Raw genomic sequence first — 23,407 nt, 5'->3', positions numbered from 1 at the left:
TTGATGTGTATACACGTTTGGGTGAAGGCCAAAGGCACACACATCAACGTAGTCCCATACAGACCCTGACACACATGAACCCGACCCAGTGCTGCACAGTGGCACACGCTTCTGTCTTCACACAACTATAATCCAGCACAAACAGGCGCACATATTTAGGGATGCGCATCTCTGGAAACTGACATTGTTCTCCCATCCAGGGGCAAAGCATTAAGGGCCTCATAAAGGAAAGAGACGACACTGAGTCATGCCTACTCCCACCCCACCCAGTTGACCTGAATCCTGTATTTGAGACAGTCTCAGAGAATTCCAGTCCTATCCCCCTTCACCTCACCCCCCATCATGAGGAGGGGTTCGGGCATTTACAACCCCCACCACATCGCTAGATGATGCTTCAGAATGTTTCCAAGCATGATCCCCAGGATCTGTTCCTCAAATTGAAGGTGATGTCAGAACCCATCCCAGAACCACTTAATCAGGAGAGGGGGCAGGGTGAGCTTTGTTTTGTACTAGCTGCCACCTCCTACCAAGGGGCTCTCATGCACCCTGCAGCTGACTGGGGATCCGTCTGCTGTGCCTCAGCTCTGCTGACCTTATACTCCTTTAGTGTATGAGGTCTCCCACACTCAACAAACTCCTGATGCCCTCCCCCAAACCTGCTTTCCCTTGGGTTTCCTGCACAGTGGAGATCTTCTGACCCTATTGCCCAAGGCAGTTCCCTCTATCCCTCTCTCACCTTGTTTGATATGCCCCAACCATTATTTTTAATGTTTATTATTTATTTTTGAGAGAGAGAGAGAGAGCATGCACGCATGAGTGGGGGTGGGGGGGCAGAGAGAGAGGGAGACACAGAATCCAAAGCAGGCTACAGGCTCCTAGCTGTTAGCAGCACAGAGCCTGATGCGGGGCTTGAACCTATGGACCGAGAGATCATGACCTGAGCCAAAATGGGACACTCAACTGACTGAGCCACCCAGGTGCCCCCAACCATTTCTGTTTTATCTCCTAGAAACAGACCAGGCTCTCTCCTGCCTCAGGGCCTTGGCGGACACCTTTTCCCTCTTCTAGGAGTGTTTTTGCTGTTCCTTTGAGATTAATCTTAGTGTAAATGTTACCTCCTCAGGGAAGCCCTTCCTGATCCTCAGATTAGGCCAGGTACACCTGCTCTGTGCTCTCAAAGATTCTCAGTTTTTCTTAACCAGGTATCACAGTTTGTAATTACACATTTGAGCAATTGCTAGATTGATGACCATCTCCTCCCAGGAGACTGTAGGTCCATGTCCCTTTTGTGAACCACAGCATTCTGCACATAGATGTTAGCTAATACACTAAGCAGTCATCACAGGGAGGCAAACCTTGCAATTCCCTGCTCACGAACCTCCCCTGGCAGTCCCATGGCACAGGATCAACCCCTCTTGCTGGCCCTTGCAGCCTCCTGTGCTGCTTGGCCCCCCTGCCACCTTCCCCTGTTTAGCCCTCAACCAGGTGAATCCACATCCTACAGCCCCGTCCAAGGGTATTATTTCTCATCCTCTCCTGAGAGGGCAGGACATGGACCCAGCAGCACTGGCCTCCTCAGGGAGTCCAAAATGTCCAAAACTAAAATTTTAACTCCCCAACAGACAATCCCAAAGAAGTCAACAATGAAAACAAGAACAGAATTCCAAGAGAGTAGAAAGAGAAAACAGGTGTGACCCCCACCTGGCAAGGGCTCCCAGGGCAGTGAGGCTACATTAGGGGGCAGAGCCTGACACATGAAAAGTGCTTGCTAAGTTTGTGCTGCCTAAACAATTGGTGAACCCATCTGTCTCTCCTGTGTCCCATGAAGGCCTGGCCCAGAGTAACCCTAAGCCAGTTTGTTGAATGAAAGAATGAATGAAAGGATGAGTGTGTGCTCTGCACCAACTCCCTTGCTGGTCCCTCTATGGCAATGGCTCTCAAAGTGCAGGCCCTGTGTACCTCCAGGAAATGTGTTAGAAATGCATATTCTCAACTCCCCCCCAAACTACCCTATTGACCTGACCTGAAACTCTGTATGGGGCCCAGCAATCTGTGCACTGGCAGCACAGAGCCTTCAGGGCCTAGAGCCTGCCTGGCCACCACATCCCCTCTCAGGGCACATGTCCTGGCCGAGCCCCTTCTGCCCCTGGGAGGTGGAACAAGGGTCCTCCAGGAGGGCCCCAAGCCCTCCTCTGCCTCTAGTTTGAACCAAGAATTCCAGTGAGTCCATCTGCTTCTTACCCTCCCAATGGGATGGATTATGGACTTCCCTGGGGGTGGGGCTTACAGTTCTCCTCCTCTCAGGGCTGGGCACATGGGGGGAGGGTTTGGAACAGCCAGACCAGTTGACTGAGTGATGATGTGAGCACAGAGGATGGACACACCCCGTGGACACATCTAAACAGCCAGGTCCCAAAGATAATCCCACACTAGTAGGAGGACTGTGGTTTGAGGGCCCATCTCTGGCCCATTGCTTGATCACTCTGGCTAGATAACCCACAGCTGGCTTTCTCTCAGAGCACCTCCTCCTCCATCTGACCCTCTCTCCAGCTAAATGATCTGGGGCCTCATTTCCTCTGAGTTTTTGGGAGGCAGTGCATAGCTTGTTAGTAAGGTGCATCCATTCCCTTACTTCAGTAGGACCAGGCCCTGCACAGATGAATCCACTCTGGCTGGCATCCAGAAGCTCCCAGACAATACATAGGGCTCAGCAGAGGGAGTCACCTCTGCCTGGGGGGTAGGGGGTATTCAAGGAGGGCTTCCTGGAGGAGGCAGGGTTTGAACAACATTTGGAGGTCAAGAAATCCAGAGGCATGTGGGTGCCCAGATGGCAGAGTTCAGGAGGCCGCTGCCCTGGAGAAGGGGGCTGGGCTTGATGCTAAGGCACTGCGGGCTGCAGCTTCATTAAAGATGGCTAATTACATCCAAGCCTGTTGCCATGGCAACAGGGGAGCTAGTGGGGTGGGGAAAGGAAGCTGAGAGAAGGAACAGGAACATATAGCTGCTGAATCAGAGTTTCCAGGCATCACCCCCACAAAGGCATGGGCATTGGAGCCCCTCAGAGTGAGGTCAGCTGGGAAGGGGGCTGGGGGCACCATGTATGTCCAGAGCACCCCTGAGCAGGTCTGGTTCTGTTATTGTTCCACTGAACTCCCCTTTTAGGTACTGACGTCTCTTTTCCTTTTGGGTATCTATGGTTGTTTGGAGTGGGTCTGGCTCAGAATAGTTTTTATAAGTATATGAGGTGGTTGGTAAGGGCCCTCCTCTCCATACTGCATACCGCACACCCCACCACAACACATATACCACCCTCCTCCCACCAAACAGCTCCTATCCTCCTTAGTCAAGGGAAGGTGAGAGGGGACAAAAGGGCTCTGCTCCACAAGACCACCACCCCACTAGGATAAGCAGGTTGGGCACCCCAGTTGGGTGGGACCACCCTTCTGCTAGTCCTGGGGAACACCTAACCCTCCCTACCTCCCCCCAGTAAGCTGATATTGCCCCATCTCTAAAAGAAATCCAATACCTTGTTTACCTGCCTCCAGACACATCTCCCACTGTGGGCTCCCCCAAGACCTCCTACAAGACTTCTTGCCCACTTGGGGCCACTTGGTCCTCCTGCAGCTAGTGCTGGACCAACTGGGGCCCAGTCATGAGAAAGGACACACGGATGGACAAATGGATGAGTAATAAGTAATGGCTGACTAAATGAATAGGATGATCATAGGTGAATAACTAAGTGGAGGGGTGAATAGAATGATGAATCAGTAACAAATGAACACACAAATGGCTACACGGATACATGGCTCAATAGATGGGTAATTAACTGAGTTTTAATTTTATTCATTTGTTGATTAGTTCAACAAGTATTTATTGAGTACCTACCAGGTACCAAGCACTACGCTGGGGATTTAATTTTTTCAAGTTTATTTATTTATTTTGAGAGAGAGAGAAAGCATGAGTTGGAGGTGGGGCAGAAACAGAGGGAGACAGAATCTAAGAATCCTAAGCAGGCTCTGCACGGTCAGCTCAGAGTCCAATGCAGGGCTCAAACTCATGAACCATGAGATCATGACCTGAGCCAAAGTCAGATGCTTAACCAATTGAACCATCCAGGCACTCCTGTGCTGGGGATTTAAAGATAAGAAAAGAGGTCTATGCCCTGCTGGGTACCACAGTCTAAGTGGGAAGATAGGAATTGAAAAAGGAATGACAAATGCAAGGCAGGTTCTGGGGCAGTGGGTCTCATCAGGCTCCTGTGGGGTGGGGAGGGGTCTCCAGCCTTTCATACCTGCATAGCTCTATATGAGTACTTGCCACAGAGGGTCTGGACCCCAGAGCTGCCCAAACCAGATTGGGAACACCATAATCTTAGAATCCTCACCATCACTAATGCTGTTTGAACACTTTTCAGGTGTCAAGCACCCCATTATTGCTTTCCAAGCCCTGGCTCCTTTAATCTCCACAGGAGCCCTACATCAAAGGCTGTTATTGTTTCTCCTCTATTTTACAAACAAGGAAACTGAGGCTCAGAGTGGTCACCTGACTGATAAGGGGTGCATCTGAGGTGACTGTCTCCAGGGCCCATGCTCTTAAAACCACCCCCTCCCCTGTGAGGAGAGCCCATCTCCACCTCCCCTTAGCCTCGTGCACTCAGCTTGGCCTCCCCCACCTTCCTGGTGCACTAGTCTGCATTACCTTTCTCCAGCCTCATTTGTACCGAGATGATTACATAAACAGGTTCTCCTGACACAGAATGGTTTGGGTGGAAAATAAAATGCTGTCAACAGGCAATGCTGGAATCAAGGAGGATGCTCTTCTCTGGGAACCAAGCCCTGGCTAATTGCCCAGATGGACTGTCTGCCCTTCCTGACCCCATCAATGTCCACCGTTATGGGAACTGAACGTTCCCAACCTAGTGGGCTATTCATTTCACTGATGGTGCTGCCCTCCTCAGGTCCTCAGGTTCATCAATGAGACCAAAGTTCCAAAAGAGGGACTTCTTGGCATAGAAATTAAGAGGGCAGACTGAAGCCAGACAGCTTGGCCTCACATCCCTGGCTCTACCACTTACTAGTAATGTGACCTTGAACAAGCCACTTCTCCTCTTGGGGCACCAGTATCTCCATCTGTTCTTGTCTGAGACCCCTTCCCTATTCTTCCTGTCATTTGTCCCTTCCCCCTGCCTTCCCAGGTCATGGCCTATCCCCTATAGACACTCTCTTCCGGAAGGAGGAGCCTCTCAAGGCTCCACCAAGTTCCCAAGCCTCATAGGCAACTTCAAGGGCAGTGTCCAAGCCACAGAGCTCCCTCGGGACTGGCTGCTCAGCGTGGGTCCAAGAATTCTGGGGAATATGTTTGCGAATGGGAAGGAGAGATCAAGGACCAAAGGAGCCTCAGGTCCTTCCTGCCACGGGAAGGCCACTGCCCTGCTGAGGTGGGACTGTGTGCACCTGGAGGTGGGACTGTGAGTGACACAATGTGTGTCTCATCTGTGTGGACTTACCCACATGTCTGTGTATACTCGTCAGTGGTCTTCTGTGACCATGTGACTATACAGCCCATCAGTGGGTGATAGTCCGTTTGGTTCCATGGCAGAAATGAAAAGTGAGGGCCACTTCAATAATATTCAAAAGTAGCTATAGCTGGGGAGTCTGGGTAGCTCAGTTGGTTAGGCGTCTGACTCTCCATTTCAGCTCAGGTCATGATCTCTCGGTTCATGAGATCGAGCCCCATGCCGGGTTCCAGGCTAATAGTGCACAGCCTGCTTGGGATTCTCTCTCCCTCTCTCTCTGCTCCTTCATTGCTCATGCACGTGCTCATGCTCTCTCTCTCAAACTAAATAAATAAACTTAAAAAAAAAAAAGCTATAGCTGTTGTTTCCTGAGCACTAAATATGTGCCAGGCACAGGCTAAGACTTTACATCACTGTCTTATTTTATCCTCTTAACCACCCCCAGGAAGGTGTGGCAGATTGCATTTTTCAAAGATAGCTATCACAATATTTTCCATGCCACACGCTCTTCTTGTAGTGTGGTACTGACACTCTTCCATAGAATGATGAGGTTTATGTCTCCTCCCCCTTGAAACTGGGTGACCTTTGTGACTACCTCAATTAACAGAATATAGCAGAAAAGATACTATGTGACATCCAAAGCCAGGCCATAAAAATGCCATGTACTTCCACCTTGCTCTCTTGGGTCACTCATTCCTGAAACCCGGCTGCCACGTTGTGTGGAAGCCCAGGTCACATGCAGAGGCCTGTGTATAGTGTTCTAGCTGACCACCTAGATAAGGTCCCACCCAAATGCCAGCATGATTGCCAGACCTACGAATGAGGATGCCTTCAAGGTAATTCCAGCGCAGTCACTATGTGGCTGCAACTGCATGAAAGACTGAGTGAGAGCTACCTAGCTGGGGAAACTGAGGCTCAGAGAGGTAACGATGGTCATACAGCCAATAAGTGGCATAGCTGGGGTAAGAACCCAAGGTTCTTAATTTCCTAAAGGGAGAAAGGAAGGAAGAGGATAATATCTGCACAGACCTAGATTTCATCTACTGGCCCAGAGGAGTCCAGCTGGGACTCCAACCTCAGCAGCACTAGAAAATCTCACCACTCTTTCTAGAAACTGACCCTGGTAGCTGACAAGAGGTTCAAGGTGGCAGCTCTCACTCCCTGTGCTGGGACTCAGGGCCAATTTCTGGCTGATGAACTGTGCCGGCCACCTCTCAACCCAGAAGAGACACCTCCACCCACTGCACTCCTGAGCCCCTCCTGGGCCTCCAGGAATGACGTGCACTCCCCACAACCTTGGTGAGGTCTTACTTTTACTACCAGCTCCTGTTTAGTGAGGTGCTGTTCCTCATGCATTATCTCATTTAATCCTGACACCAATCCTCTAAGTTATGTATAATATTACCTTCATCTTAAAAATGAGTAAACAAAACCTCCAAGAACTGAAGCAACGTACCTGAGGTCAAGAAGTTGGACATGGCAAAGCTGGGATTTGATGCCACGTCAAGTGACTTCACCAGGGTCACACAGCACATAAATGAGTCAAGCCAAGCCCAGAATCCCTTGAACTAGGTGGTGACAAGCTGTATTCTCTTTCCTGGATGATTGGCAACAATAGGAGACATGGAAATAGGAGGAAGGTCTCTCTGTGTCCGCCACCCCCACCACTATAAGGTCCAAAAAGGCAGAGACCAGGTCTCTCTGTGTTCATACCTGTGTCCCTGACATACGCTAGGTGCACAATATATATGTGTCAAATGACTGACTCGCTCTGTGACTAAGCAGAGTTGCTCCCCAGTCTGGGATCAGGTCCCCCTCTGTAAACAAATGAGGGAGGAAGGAGGGTTCAGGTGGACTCTAAATTCCTCACCACGCTCCCTGAAGGAGGTGGTAAGTGAGGTCACGCCAGAGACAGCCAATGGACAGCCTGGCCATCCTCCTAGATTTCCTGTGCCAGGCAGGATTCAGCCTTCTGGCCTTAGTGAGAAAGCTTGGGCTCCAGAACTGCACTTTTGCCAGACACCCACAGATGGCAGCAGAGGCCTGCATGGCAGAGGCTGTGGGGCATGTGGTTTGAATTTAACTGGTCTTTTTTCATGTGGGTTTTTTCCCTTTATTCTTCTCTGCCCTCCCCCATCGCCACTTAATTTCAAGAAGATACAGCTGGACCTTCCAGCTTGGGAAGGAAGAGTTTCTTAACATCAAGGATAATGGCCGGAAGCAGGAGGTGGGGGGTAGGTGGATAGACAGACTCCAACAGATGTGAAAAACACCTCCTGACCAGCTAAGAAATTCTGAATTTACTCATTTCCAGGGCCCGAGAGGCTAGACTGTCATCTCCACTTTTCAGGTAGAGAAACTGAAACCCAGATCTTCCGGGACCTACATCTGAATCTGAGAGGCCAAGTTGGCCCACTCTTGGCGGCCAGGGGTGGGGAGCAGGGATACCATTGGGAATCTAATGAAGCCTTAGAGCAGGATTTGTTAAATCTGGCAACCCTAGCTCCCAGGAAATGTACCCACCCACCCCTGCGCACACTTCTGCCCGCAGTAGTGGTCTGGCCTGTGGCCCCAGTCCTAGCTCAGAACCTGTGTGTGAGATTACCTCCCAGAACCCTCTCCTCTGAGCTTGATAAATTATTTCACTCAAAATGGCCAAACCTTGCACAGCATAGAACACCGCACAGGGATTTGGGCCCCTATGGTCTGGGTCCAGGGCTGTGACTTTCTAGCTATTGCAAACATTCCTTCCCTTCAGCCTCAGTTTCCCCACTTGGAAAATAAGAGTGAACACCTGCTGCACAGTAGGTGCTCTGCCAAGGAGGGCTCCCCTCCCTCATCTCCACCCAGTTCTCTAGCACACAGGGAGGCTGGGGTAAGGGATCGTGGGAACGGAAGTTATCCAGTGTCTGTTTCCAGACCCTCCCGCGGGCTCCCTCCCTCCCTCGAACCCAGGCACAAGCTGAGGGGGGAGGTGGGCTCCATTTGTGTGTGTCTTCAGGGTGGGATGGGGTGTCCTGCCTCTAGAGCGGAAGATGACTCACTGGGCTGTTGGCCAGGCACCCTGGGAAAGGCCAGGCCAGCCTCAGGCCAGAGCCCCAGGGAGCTGAGAGGCAAGGAGGAGGGGGCAGGGCCTGCCTGAGTTGTAGATATAATCCTGGGGGCTCTCAAAGCCCGGCAGACAAAAGAGGCAATCTTCCCCACTTACAATGGTGCTAGAAACTATACTCGACCACCAACGGCTCAACCTGGGAAGCTTGAGGTGTTATCAGCTCCTACCAACTTACTAATCTGATCTCTGTTCTAGGTGTGGATGGTGCTGGAACAAAGGCAGAAGTGCTTCCTCCCCTCTAGAACTTGCAGACTTCAGTATCCATGCCTAGAACAGAGTCTGGCCCACAGTAAGTGCCCAGTACGTATTTGTGAATCAGTGAATGAATGAAAGTTAAGTTTCTGTGTAATGAATGTGAACAGCAACCTTAGAATTCCCATGTTCAAGCCTTCCTTGAAGGAAGGAGCCTGAGACAGGACCATTCCTTCTCATTCTACATATAGACAAATGTGGCTCAGAGAGGAAAGTGTCTTGAGATCCCCCAGGGCAGCAGGCAGTCAGCTGAGGCTGGGCCCTTGGGGCTCTTTCACTAAATCTTGTCCAAAGGGGCCCAACCCACTGGGAGGCATTGAGGCCCCAACCTCCCCTGCCCCTACCCTATTCCAAGATCCGGGGGACACCCCAGGAGAGGAGCAAGTTCCATTCATCAGTCACTCTGGCCCTAAAGTACACCCTGTGTACCCTGACCCAACCCAGAGCCCAGGGAAGCTCCTCCCATCATACTAGACAAGCCCAGGGTGGTCAAGATGCCCAGGGACGGTGAACACGGTCTGTTCAACAATCCCTCCACCCCAGCCTCCAAGGGGCTGTCACTGGGTCTGGGCCATGCTGGTAGAAATGGGCTTTAGCTTGGGCTGACTAGTGGCTTCCAAGCCTTGCTGCTCTGTATCAGCAACTAGTGACCAGTCCTAATGCCTGGGCAGCCACAGTCACCCATGTGTGCATGTGTATGTGCATGCACACGCAACAGGATTCACAGCTGGAAGTCAGACTGAGACAGGTCTACCTAGGTAGGCTCCACTATCCCAAGCCCCCAGGACCAGGACTAACACTCCAGGAAGCTGTCCTGATATCCCAGATCTGGTGACTCCCCTTCTGTTCTGAGCAGCCTTGTGCTTCTGGAGTTGCAGCCTTGCTCTCCTGATACAGATAATAAGTGGCATCCATCATCCAGCACTTTACAGTTTACAAAATGCTTGCAGAGCCTAATCTCATCATCAGATCCTCACAGCAGCTCAGGGGGGGAACCAAGGCTCAGTGGGGAGTCATAACTTGCTCAGGTTCTTGAGGTGGCAAGGCTGGGGCTCAAATCCTCCCCTCTGCCACTAACCTGCTGTGCCTAGGACAAAAAGAGAGCAATAGCATACAAATAGAAGTTAATCTATCTGGAGGTGTTCCTTCATGCTGTTTACAAGTATTTATTTTAATCTGCAGCTAGGCCTCCTGGGTGGGCCCTATTGTTACCCTGCTGTACATAAGAGGAGATGGGCACAGAGAAGTTAAGGACTGGGCTCAAGGTCTCATAGCAGACAGGATTTGTGCCCACAGGGCACCCCGGGGTCGGGATATCCACATCTACTCCTCGGTGCAGGAGAGGAGGCATCTTCTAGTCCAGGGGATAGCAGCAGCAGAAGAGGACAAGGATACTCACCCTGCCTTCTTCACAACAGTGGGAAGTGACCACAAAGCTGTGTGAATCATGCACTTATGGAGTTCTTTAAAATGCCACAGAGAAATGTCCAGTGTAATATTAAATGAAAGAAGCAAGAAGCACACATACTGCACCATCTCCACGTTACAAAATATACATACGCAGACATACATATGGATGCATATGTACATATACAGAGACTACACTGTGCTGGTGGCTGCCCCAACCTCCAGGAGGCCCACAGCTGTGCCACGGTTTCATCTATAGAATACAGAATATAAAGGGCTTACTTAGCACAGTGTGTGGAACAGAGCTCTCAATAAATATTGGATGGTTATGAATAACCAGAGAACCTCAGAAGGCAGGTCATCTCAGAGGTCAAGTGGACCAACCCCCTCCCGGGGTAAGCATCCCCTGGCAGTCCTTGCTTGCATAACCCCAGGGCGAGGAGCTCACCCCCTCCAATGGTACCATGGTAACTCCTTCCACAATGGGGCAGGTCTGCTTGGAAGAAAGCCCAAGATGGGCCGGGCCCCTCAGTCCCTAGGCAGCATTAGCACTGGATGCTGGTGACCTGGGGAAGGATCTTCCATCTCCCATTCTAAAACCTTGGTCTCAGACCCTTCATGGGGCGATTCTCCAAGTGCAAGTTTGGAAGAGGCTTTCTAGGTGGCTCTCTTGTCCCCAGCCCAGGTGACCACCTCTGTCCCTCCCACTGTGTCTGGGATAACAACAGAGTAGCATTTACTGGCAGCACTTTGTGCCTTTTCCATTTTCTCCTTTGGAAAACAAATGCAAAACCAGCTGGGTCTGACCTCCTCCCTACCCCACCCCCAACCCCTCTAGTCCCCCAGGGGCGGGAGGCCCTCTCTGCCTCCTCCCTGGACAACAGCCTGGTAGAGAACCCTGAGAGGAGGGGCCCTGTGAGCCCACTGTTGCCATGGCAATGGCAGCCCTGGAATTTGACCACTGGGGCCCAGGAGTGGGGGTGGGGAGTTGGTATAGGCCGTGTGGGGGCAGGGAGGAGGGTCCAGGGGCCCAAGATAGCCAAGAAGAGCAATGGCAGGGCAGGGGTCAGGGTCCCCTCCATGGCCTCAGTTTCCCCATCTGTAAAGGGGGAAGAGGTAAGGACCTCAAGCTCTTCCCTCCCAGCTCAAACCCAAACTGGAATCTGGGTGAGGGCCAGGGATGGCAGAAGCACACCAGGCAAGTCCAACTGCCCCTTTTGATGGATAGAGACCCCAGCGGACAGGGACTGGCCCCAGGTCACACAGCAAGTCCAGGGCAGTACCAGGAGTAGTCCCTAAGAGGGTGGTCTGTCCCTCTTTCTCCACTGGAGAGGACAAGGATGCCTGCTGCATGGTGGAGAGAAGAGGACCTCCATGATATGGCTACAGCTGGGCTGGGCCCCCAGTCCTCAGACAACTAACTGACAGTGTGCCTGCCCCAGCAACCCTCAGCATTCCTGGATCCGGAAGGCTGGCAGAGGGCCTGCCCCCCACCCCTGCCTGCAGTGCCAGGCTGCAGTAGGTATTTTTAAATGGGTGCCCGCCCCTCTCTGTCTTCCTGCCTGCCCACTCCAGGAACACTGTCAATTCTGCTGCCAGCCCCCCAACCCCCTCCACTTCAGCCCAGCCTCAGTGGGTGCTGGATCCATGGCCACCACCCTCTGTGCCCCTGCCTTCAGGACAGTCCTTCTTGCTGGCCATCTCCTCCCTCACAGTCAGCCCTGGGTTCAGGGTGATATCCAGGGCCCCTTCAGCTATACTCTAGGTATACTCTAGGCCCAGAGAGGGGATGGGACTTGTGCAATGTCATACAGCAGAGATGAGGCTTTGAGAATGCTATGGCACCAGCCTATGCCCCATCTCTGTCTATCACATTATACTCCTGTTGCCCCAAGCCCTTCTCACCACTCTGCCATTGACCTTCAATAGCTACAGCCTCCAGCCTTCACACCCACCTGGAAAAGATACTCCAGTTCTGGGAAGAAATAGAGTTGGAGCCATAACTCACACTACACACCAGGATAAATTCCAAACGGGTCAAAGATTTAAACGTAAAACAAAACAAGAAAACATAAAACACCAGAGAAAAACATGGGGAAACTGCTTTATAACCTTGGAGTGGGAAAGGCCTTTCTAAATGTGACTACAAATACAGAAGTCTTAAAATAAAAGCTTGATAAAGTAGACCACATAAAAACAAAACCTTCTGCATGGTAAAAATATACCATGAACAAAGTCAAAAATCAAGTGACAAATCTGGAAAAAGTATCTACAACTCATAACCCAGAAAATAATAAACCCCTTAATACTTTAAAGATTCCTAGAAATCGGTAAACAAAAGGCCAACAACCCAAGAGAAAAATGGGCAAAGGATATGAACAATCCATTGAAAGAGAATCCAAATGTCTCCTGGACATCCGGAAAGATGCTCAGCCTTACTCACTGTAAGATAAATGCAAATTAAACTACCCTGAGATACCATTTCACCTCTCAGACTGGGAAAATACTGCAGGTCCCACTTGGTGAGGCTGTGGGGAAACAGGCTTCTTACTCTGGTAATGGACCCCTCTGTAAAGCATCAAAGTCATAATCATATACCTTTCATCCCAGCGATTCAACCCCTAAGAAATTGCTCTAAACATACGCCAGTTCAGGGGCACTTGGGTGGCTCGGTCGGTTAAGCGTCTGACTTCCGCTCAGGTCGTGATCTCATGGTTTGTTGGTTCAAACCTCACACTGGGCTCTGTGCTGACAGCTCAGAGCCTGGAGCCTGCTTTGGATTCTGTGTCTCCCTCTCTCTCTGCCCCTCCACCGCTCTCACTGTCTCTCAAAAATGAATAAATGTTAAAAAAAATTTAGGGGCACCTGGGTGGCTTAGTTGGTTGGGCGTCCAACTTTAGCTCAGGTCATGATCTCATGGCTCATGAGTTCGAGCCCCACATTGGGCTTTGTGCTGACAGGTCAGAGCCTGGAGCCTGCTTCAGCTTCTGTGTCTCCCTCTCTCTCTGCCCTTCCCCCGCTCACTCACGCTCTCTCTCTCTCTCTCTCAAAAAATAATAAAAATAAAAAATAAAAAACCATTTAAACATATGCCAGTCCATGTACAAAATAACCTCTGAAGAAGCTTGTTCACTTCAGCACTATTTGTAACAGGAAAAGACTGAAAATATCCTAAACATCCTTTAATGCGTGGCTAAATACAGATGTGGTAATCTGTGTGATGGGACACCACACAGCACAAGAAGAGACTGTGGAAGCTCTCAAAGCACTGATAAAGCAAGATCTGGGAAAAGATCTCATTAAGAGACAACAGTGTGAACAGTGTGCCTCTTTCTGTGTGGAAAGAGAAGGAAAGACAGTGCATTTGCTGGTATTTGCATATAGAAGGATTCATAAGAACTAATAACGGGGTGTCCTGGGTGGGACAGGGTAGGTACTAGGCAGCCGGTGAGAGGCAGACTTTTTACCTTTTCTTAAACAAGTTTATGTACTTATTTTGAGGGGAGAGGGGCAGAGAGAGAGGGAAAGAGAAAGAACCCCAAACCGTGGCAGCGTGGAACCCAACGCAGGGCTCATGAGATCACAACCTGAGCCGAAATCAAGAGTCAGACGCTCAATCAACCGAGCCACCCAGGTGCCCTGACTTTTTACCCTTTTTGGTTTTTCTTAACCATGTGACTATAGTATCTATTCAAAATATTAAATACCTACATTGAATTTTTAAAAACTTCACCTTACAATCTGGCACCTGCTGCCTGCTCCAGGCTCAGCTTTGAACAGCCTTCACAACCCTCATCTTCCTTCTCATCCATCAAAGGCTTAGCTTTGGCCTTTTTCTCAGAAACTGTCCCTTCTGTACACCCCCTCCAGAGTGTGGACTTTCTGGGCTCCCCCAGCCTCTGGGCAGCAGCCTCTGATCACCCCTGGGCACTGCCCTGTGTTTCCAGCCTACGCACAGGACCAGGTCCCAAGGGGGCTCCCGGTGACTAAAAACAAGATGAAAGAAGAAGTGGTTTGCTCTGGGACGCTGCGTTGGAAGCCTTTGTCTTTGCTTTCTCTCTTCAGTTTCCCAGGCGGTCTCCTCTTGCACAATTCCCGTGTCACCTGTGGTCTCATACAGGACACGTTCCCTGCCCACCTTGCAGCCAGAGAGGAAGCCCCTAGCCCTTTCTGCAGAGAACTGGCAAATTGCTCCTTTAGCGCCCCTACGCCTCCTCAGGTTGAGTGACCTCAGGGCTAGGCTTCCACCCAGCCAAAGCTTGGAAATGAGGCCCCAGCCTATATGAAGGACTTGGGGCTAGAACTTGCTGGGCAGCCCTGGCAATCCTGTCTCTCTCTGGGCCATAGATACTGACTGTAAAGTGAGATCATCCATAGGCAACTTTATAGCAGGGTGGGAATTTCTGCCAGGGAGAATCCAGCAGATTCCCAAGCCCACAGACCCCCATCCCACCTCCACAAAGCCCCTTAGCTCTTTTCCTATGGCAGCTGCCTGTGGGGGGGGGGGGGATGTTTTGAGCCTCTCCCAGGGAACTCAGCATGTCCCCCTCCCCCACAGATGACTCTAGGCTATTCTTGGTGACCCGATCCACTTCTCCCCATCCCTGGGGCCCTTCCTCAGCCAGGCCAGGCCAGGCCACCTTCTCTCGCCTTCCAACTTTATGATTTCCCACTGATCCCCTGTGGTCAGTGGTCCAGCCCAGCCACCACAGTCATTATCACATTTAATTTTCACAAAAACCCTATAATGAACGTCATCATCATCATCCCCATTTTACAGGAGCATAAACTGAGCCACAGAGGGATTAAGTACTTGCTCACAGTCATATAGCTAAGAGGAAGAGCAGGCTTTGAACTTAAGCCATCTGGCTCCAATCTATATATATAACCATTTATACCAACACAGCTGGATGTAGGATCAAGTGTAAGCACTCAGGTTGACCCCAAACACTCTGGATGAACTGGCCCTTGCTGACCCATCAGCATCAAGTCAAATTCTACCCACCTGTATCATACTCTGGTTGCATGATGCTCATGCCATAGTAATTCCTCCAACCCATCACACTCTTACACACCAGGCCTTGGCATATGCTGGTCTCTGCAATGTGCATCATCCTGTCTTTATGCTTGGCAATTTCTGACTCATCCAATGTTTCTGATGGCCAAAGAAGTGGGAGCCTAAGCTGTGTAGCAGGCCAGGTAGGCTAGTGCCCGAGATGGGCCAAGCCTGGTTTCTGAAGGGCCTTGGATCTGCCAGGCTCAGAGCTCAGGCTTTCTCCTGCCAATGTCCATTCACATTCCCTTTTACTCTGAGCTCTGGGGGAATCTTTCCAATTCTAACCTAAATTACCTGCCTGCTGCCTCCCCCTGTCCCCAGTCAGTGATGGAGCTGGGCCAAGCAGCATTCCCATACTGGGATCATGGCTAGCTGCTAACTCCTACCCCCCTCAAAGGGCCTGTACCTTCCCAGGCAGCAGCAGTCAACAATCAGGGTCTTCCCACCATCCAAAAGGTCATCTTCCCCATCAGGTAGGGCCCAGCCCAGCTCTATAGGCCCCTGCTGGGGGACATTGCCTGCTCATAGGAGCCCCAAGGTGGGTGCTCCTGGATACTTCTGGAAACATGGTCCCAACAGGGTTTGTTCCTTCCCCGGGGCGCTTGGCTGGGCTGAACTTCTGAGCCTCAGAGGAGGCTCCCTGAAGGGAGAGGCTTGTCCTGCTTGCAACCCCTATGCCAAGGCCCATCTGCCCCAAACAGAGGCAGCCTCTGCCTAAGTCCTAGGGGGCTCCATGGAAGTACATGGAGGGAGACGTGATCAAGAGGGCAGACATGCCCCCACCTTCACTTAAATCAACCAGGTTCCAAGCTGACCTGTCCTATAGAAGAAAGGGTTCCACTATTCCTAAGAGCTTGGAAATACTTCCCGGAGATGAACCCCAGACTTTCAAGGCTGGCCTTCTAGACTCCCCAGGACCCACCTGACTTCTCCAAAAATCAGGAGCTTCCATGGCACCCTAGACGCACCATTCCATCACAGGCCTCTCTACCTTCCTGGTTCTCTCTGACTGAAAGGCCTGGCCTCGTTTCTGCCAGTCAGTCCTGCTGGTTCTTCAAGGCTCCAGCCACATTAGCCTCCCTGACCCTCACCCACCTTGGCCTCCTTCTGATCCTCAGTTCTCAGACAAGGCTCCCCACCTCTTCCTGGGGTAGGAACCTCTTTCTGTTTGTCCTATAGCCCACATGCTAACCCTGCCCATGTAGGTACCAGTGGGCAACAATGGAAATGAATTTTAAAGGTTACCCTGGACTCTCCACATGCATTACCCAGGCTGATTCCAGAGTTAATTACCAGGGCTAATTAGAAAAGCCGGGGAAGCTGTGTAGTCAGCTCAGTTACTCCACCAGTGACAGTGAGCATGTGGGTCCTCCCCCTGGGAATGAGGTCCCACTCCAGGCAGAAAGTGGGCTGAGGCCCTCTCCCGATTCACCTGGTTCTGGCATCCACTGCACAACCCAGCTCACACGTTGGGCACTCAGGGGTGTCGGTGCAGAGATGAATTGCTCCGTCTGCATCGCCCCAGAGGGATAATGACTATTTACATTACTTGGTAAGCTGACATCTGGCTGCCCGTATCTACTCCAACTTTGCTGTCATCAAAGGTTGCTCCAGGGAAGGTATGAGAGGTTCTCAGGCTGGGTCCTCACTGTTGATATCTGCATAAATGTCTTTGGGAATACAGAAGTCTGCTAGGAATTGAAAAGAAATGTGTGTGTGTGTGTGTGTGTGTGTGTGTGTGTGTGCGCGCGCGCGCGCGCGCGCACGTATGCCTACGTGTTGTGTACCTCTGCTTTGCCGATGCTGGGATAGGTGGGGGTCTACAGTCAACTCACCCCATGGCATGTGAATTGTTTGTTTGGGTGTGTAACTCCCTTCTAAACTGCAGGATCTGCCAGGACTCCTCTCTGCATTTCCACCCCAAGCTCAGGGTCCAACGCTGGGTGGTTCTTCTCCAGCACCCATGGCCCAGGCTTGGCCACATGGAAGGTAGCCCTATGACTCAGGGGAGGAGGTCACAGTGCTGCCTGAGGCCCAAGAGTTAAACTCATGGGACAGGGCTCAGGGCTAGGGGCCCAGAGGGAGACAGGGGTGGGGGGAGGCAGCCTGGGCTGGCTGCGGGTCCGGGCCTCTCTGGGCTCTTTGTCCAAATATGGAAGGTTTTTTTGTCTCCATTTGAGTCACGCCGGCCATGGCCCAAGAGATCTGCTTTCCAGATACTGCAGGCGGGACTGCGCCAGCACTGCCTGGCCTGCCCCTACCCACCCCTCCTTCCCCTGCCTGTTGCTCATCTCAGCGCCCTTCCAACCCAGAGCTTTCTCTACAAGCAGGGAGCCCAGCACCCACCTCAGCTGCACTCCAGCACCAAGAGAAAGGTCTCTGGGCAGGTGGTGGGAGGAAATACTCATTCCCTCTGCCTGCCCATCACCTCCTCTTGCACCCCAAGGGGCCCTCATATGCAAGTAAGCCATTCAACTAGTATTTACTGAGCAACCACTATGTGCTAGTTCCTGGGGCTAGGACTGTGTGCTGTAAATCCAGTCAGTGGGTTTCCTATGTGCAAAGTGGAATCCACTCTCTCCTCCCACATAGTCACCTTGGTGATGGCACCACTGCCCACCCAGGCAGTCCTGCCAGCCAGGAGCCTGGGTGACGTTCATGGATCCTGGAACCTGATTGTCTGGGTTTCAACAACAATTCCCCACTTAGCTTCCCTAACCCAGGCAAAGTACTTTATCACACTTTGCCTCAGGCTCATCTAGAAACAAGGATGATAGCACCTCCCCACAGGTAGTTGTGAGATTAAATGAGTGAATGCATGGAAAGTGCTCAGACCAGTGCCTGGCACACAGGAAGAGCTTGACAAGCTTTGCTACCACTACCTGTGACTCCTCAGCCATGAGTCGCGCTATATTCAGTCAAATACCGTGGGCTAGACCTCCTAAGACTTTCCATCCACTTCCTCCTTGATCTCCCTGCTAAATTAGTCAAAATTCACTCCTGCAGCATTGGAGTGAGGCCAGGCTAGCCTCCAATACCACCATGTCTCTCCTTCTGAGCTCTGTGACCTGAGCTAGGAACCTCACCTTTGCTGGGCCTCAGTGTCTAGTTCCCCCCTCCCACCCCAACTCAGTACTGGCTTGGGACAGCACCTTTGCCCGTCTGCCGGCTCTCACCTGCCTGGATGCTCAGGCCTGTGATCCCTGGGGCAGAGCCAAAACAGGGCTGGATCTAGGGGGTGGGAAGAGCTCAGAGTAGCCTGGGAACTCCCCAAGGGCAGGGCCCAGCTCTGTTCCTCCTGCCTTCCCCACTCTCTCCATGACATTTATTTAATAAATGTGTTTTGATGCCCTGTGTGCCAGGAATAGGAGGGTTTGGCAAGAGTGGAGCCACCTGACCAGAACCATGCACTGGGTTACGGGATGAACCAGGGGCTCCACCCACATCTCTACACCCCAGAACCTTTGAGTTCTTTTGTCCTCCCCCGCCCCCGCCCCGCCCAGAAGAAAGGGGTTGCAATATCTGTGAGTGGAGCCAGGGGTGGTTCCTGATACTTAGGCTGGGATGCCAAGAGGACACCTCCCTATTCAAGGCCCTCTTCTGAAGGCCTGGTCCTGGCCAGGGGCCTCTGTCTGGCTCGGTCAGAAGCAGGGAGATATAGAGAAGAGACACAGCCAGAAGGGGCGAGGCTGGGGGAGGAAGGCAGGGAGAAGGACAGAGAAGGGAGGAGAGAAAAAAGCCCAGAGCTCCAGTAAGGGAAAGGCCTGATGTAAGAAGTGGACAAGGGAGGAGGTCCTCCGCAGCCCAGGCCCTGGGTCCAGGTGAAGAGGTGGGGCAGGCAGGATAAGGGCTTGCCCCGCCCCCCTCCCTCCCCCCCCCCCCCCCATCTCCTCCTCTAGCCTTGGGGCCAGGCCCAGGACTATTTTTAGTGCGGGGCTGAATTTAGCTGTTCCCTCGGAAATTCCTCACCCGCCCCAGGCAACGCCCCCGCTGGCCTTGGGGAGAAGCCTGAAAGCTCTGGTCCAGGAGGAGGGGAAAAGAGACCCAGGCGCAGCAAGGAGCTAGAAGAGTACTTAGGCATCTGGTGAAGAAACTGAGGCTCAGATCAGGCCCCAAATCTGAGTTACTCCTCTCCCTACAGCCTGCCCTATTCTCCACGAAGGCCTCTAGGACTGCAGGGCCACAGAACAGCACTTGTCTTGGAGTCTGGTACAAATATCACAAGGATACTTTGTCTCTGACTGTAGGCCCCACTGTAGGCACTGCTAGCAAGATGGCCTGCCTGTCCACACACCAGTTGCTCTACTGCCAGCTCCCGAGAGCCTGCACAGTCCAGAGCTTTCCTGGACTCCACCACATCTAGGATTCCCACTTGACAGATGGGGAGACTGAGGCTGAGTGACTGGTCTTGGGTCATAGCTAGCAAGGCAGCACAGGCCTGCCCCTTCTCCCCATCCCCCCAAGCTCCCTACCCAGGCCACTCCCAGAAGGAGTGGGATTGGGGGTGTAGCCTGAAGCTCTGCTATTCTCTGGTGACCCCACTGAGAAGCAGGCACTTCCGCTGCAGCAGGAGGGACTGAAGTTAGATAGGACGTATATGGGGCACAGCGGCAAAGACCTGAGCTGGCTCAGAGCCCCCTTACCCTTCTACAAATGCAGAGGAATGGTCTGCTCTGCTCAGATGACCCTGCATTCTGTTCCACTGCCACATTCTCTAACTCAAATAAGGGAGATGGGCCCCACTACCCCCCCCTCCACCACCACCCCAGTTTCTAACAGGGCCCCTGAGCCTAAATTTCAATTGCCAGATTTTACCTCCAAATTATCTCCCTAGTCATCCTTTTCTCTCCATCCCTACATCACCTGTACCCCTTAGCTTGGGCTTCTCATCACCTGCTTTCTCCAGTCCATAACCAGGGGATGTTTTTTAATGTGTCCATCTGGCACTGCTTCTCCTTAGCTCCTACGCTTTCATGGTTCCCCACTGCCCACAGGACAAAGCCCAGGTCATTTAACTTGGCACCAAAGGCCTTCAACCTGGCTCTTGTACACACAGCCTTTCCCTGTGTGCTCTGGTCAGAGACCTTTCTGCAGACATGTATTGAGGCTTCTTTTTCCTGCCTCATTTAGTCCAACTCCCTAAAATGCCAAGTGAGCCATGCCACCCTCCCCCTCAAGAATTCCCAGTGCCCCCTTACACCCAGCAATCCAAGTTTGGGGTTGGAACAGCAGTGAGGTGCACAGGGCAGATTGCTGCTCCTGGTCTACTATGGCTCAACCTTGGACAAGACCCCTCCCCTTGCTGGGCCTCAGTTTCCCGTCGCCTCTGAATAATGCTAGGGTAAGGGATGGTTAGAAGACATCGCTGGTTTCTAAAGATCCTTCCAGGCAGACCTCCTGGCATTGAGGGCCCTGTCCCTATTCTTCTTCTTCCTGCCTCCTAGCCTACCAAGAAGTTGGACATCTCACCACTATGCCCCACACCAAGGAGACAGGGAGAGACAGAGGGGAACAGTGAGGAACCAGAAGTGAGACTTCAGTAACACAGGCAGCCAAGAAAGATGGAGTCAGTAGGATTTTTGAGGGGCCGGGGGGGGGGGGGGTGCGGGGGGGAAGGGTCCCTTCCTGTCCTACCACCCCTTCCCTTCCACATCTGCTCCTTGACCTTCAGTGCCCTGTCCTGGGAAAGGACTGGATGTTTGTTCAAGGGGGCTCAGGGGGAGGGGTCTCAACAGTCCCAGAAGGCCAGACTGTGAGGCTGGCTGGCAGCCAGGACCACCCCCCCCTCCCCCAAGCCCGCCTCCCTCCCTCCCTCCTGCTCCATGCTGCTCTGGGGCAGGGCCTGCTCACCCCCTGGGAACCAATAAACAGGAAACAGACACCAACCTGGTGCTTGCTCCCTCAGCCTGGCCCCCTCCAACACAGTTCCCCTACTGGCCCAGGACCTGCCCCGCCTCTCCTTGGCCCCAGAATCTCAGAACCAAGAAGTAACCATCTCAAATGTACAAACAAAATCAAGCTAAGAGGTATGGACTCCTGGAAAAAAACAGAATCCTTCATCCTGAAACCACAAGATTCTACACTCTTAACTGGCAATCTCAAAAGCACATGCTCTTAAAGTGGCCACAGTTCTGAGAGCTTCTAAATCTAGGGTCCTGGACTGACAGGGCAGGCAACTAAGGCTCAGAGCTGAGATACAATGACTTGTTAGTTTTCACTCAATGAGTGAGTTAGAGTCAACTCTGACATGTCAACCCTTATCAGTCCAACCCCAAAGCCCACCAGGCACATAGACCGTCAGACCCCCTGGCTTGGAAGGGCTGTGAACCCTGCTTCAGAGGCAGGTTCAAATGGGTCTGGGGCTCTGACCAGAGAGGGCTCTGGCTCTGTTAAGCCTCCCAGTTTGGAGCTGGAGGTAACAAAAGAAGAGGGGGAGCTGGACTCCACCCAAATACCCAGCCCCTCTCTCTCTGCCCACCTGCCTCCTCCAAAGTCCCAGGCTACTGGGCCACTGACCCTACCCAGTCAGGACCCTACCTGCTCTCCTGTCCAGAGCTCTGTCCTCTGCTTCATGGCTGGAAAGAGATGCTGAGCATTCCAGAGTCAATGTCTATTAGAATCTTAGAATCCTAACATCTGAGCCTCTCAGTCATGAGGGAAGGAACTAACACTTCTTGAGCACCTACTATGTGTCAAGACTTCTTGGCATGATTTCATTTAATCTCAACAATAATCCTTGGGGGAGTGAGGGGGCAATGCAGAGGAGTCTGTAAATGCTTGCCCTGGGTCTCAAAGCCAGCCTGGGGGATGAAAGGATCTGGGCAGTGGTCCTTACCCTCCACATACCACGTCCTGGGAAGCACCTCAGCCTCTCAGGCCATGAAGGAACCTGACAGATCCTCTGGTCCAACAGCACCAGGTCACCAATCCCCAACATGGAGCTCCTGGCACACGAGGTGAGGGAGCTCTTCCTCATCCAAGGTCACTTAGAGCAGCCTGACAGAGATGTAATTCCCACTCCCTCCCTAGACCCTCAACTTCCCTCTTTGCCTTGCCTCTAAATCCTCTGCTAACTGCCCTTCTTGGAAGCTGCTTCATCCCAATTTTTAGTCAGCAAGCTCAGGGCCAGCAACCCCTAAAAACCAAGCCCATCCATAAGTGACCCACTTTTGTCCCTCTCCCACCAGGCCAGTGCTCAGCCAACCTCTCGACCCCATCCACCTCAGGGGACTAGCACCCTTGTTGAAAAGCGTTGGTAAGCAGGGATGATGTCCCAGCTTTCCCTGTGTGTTCCTACTGTCCATTAAGGGTCTCAACAATTGACTGCAAAATGAATGAATGACAATTGACAAATGAACATCGGAAGAAATGAATGTACAATAGATGTAGTGGGCCTGTGTTCGGAGGCTCTGCCTCATGCCCAGCACCTACAGGGGATTTGGTCTCAGGAACCAACAGCCTGGCCCCTCTGTCCACCTGTTGTGGGCAGAATAATGACTCCCAAAGATGTCCATGTCCTAATCCTTGGAACCTGTGAATATGTTACCTGTCACAGCAAAAGGGATTTTGCAGATGTGATTAAGGATTTTGAGATGAGGAAATTCTCCTGCATGATCTAAGTGGGCCGAAAGTAATCACCAGTGTCCTTATGAGAGTAAGGCAGGAGGTATAGAGTGAGAGAAAGATTTGAAGGTGTGATGCTTCTGGCTTTGAAGAAGGAGGAAGGGGCCACAAGACAAGAAATTCTAGCAGACACGATAAGCTGCAAAAGGCAAGGAAATGGGTTTTCCCCTAAAGCTTCTAGAAGAAACACAGCCTTATTAACACCTTAATTTTTAGCCCAGTGAAACCCATTTCTTCTGATCTCCAGGACTGTAAGATAATATTTGTATCATTTTGAGCACTAAATGTGTAGTAATTTGCCACAGCAGCAACAGGAAACCAATATACCACCTGTCTGCCAGCCTAGACTGGAATCAGCTCATGTCCCTCTGACCTCAGGTGCCTGTGTAGATTCCGCACGCACTCTCTCCCTGCCTAGGGAGAGTCTCAGAGCCCAGGGACG

The 23,407-nt window shown here is 51.9% G+C and overlaps 1 protein-coding gene across 1 annotated transcript in view; it reads right to left on the bottom strand.

Moving 5' to 3' along the window:
- Positions 1-23,407, bottom strand: part of ARHGEF17 (Rho guanine nucleotide exchange factor 17) — a 58,136-nt gene that overhangs the window by 24,348 nt on the left and 10,381 nt on the right. The gene's annotated exons all lie outside the window — the stretch shown is intronic.

This window comes from Acinonyx jubatus, chromosome D1 (genome assembly GCF_027475565.1).
Source record: "Acinonyx jubatus isolate Ajub_Pintada_27869175 chromosome D1, VMU_Ajub_asm_v1.0, whole genome shotgun sequence".
In the NCBI taxonomy this organism is placed as follows: domain Eukaryota; kingdom Metazoa; phylum Chordata; class Mammalia; order Carnivora; family Felidae; genus Acinonyx; species Acinonyx jubatus.
This window is presented reverse-complemented; position numbering and strand designations above follow the sequence as displayed.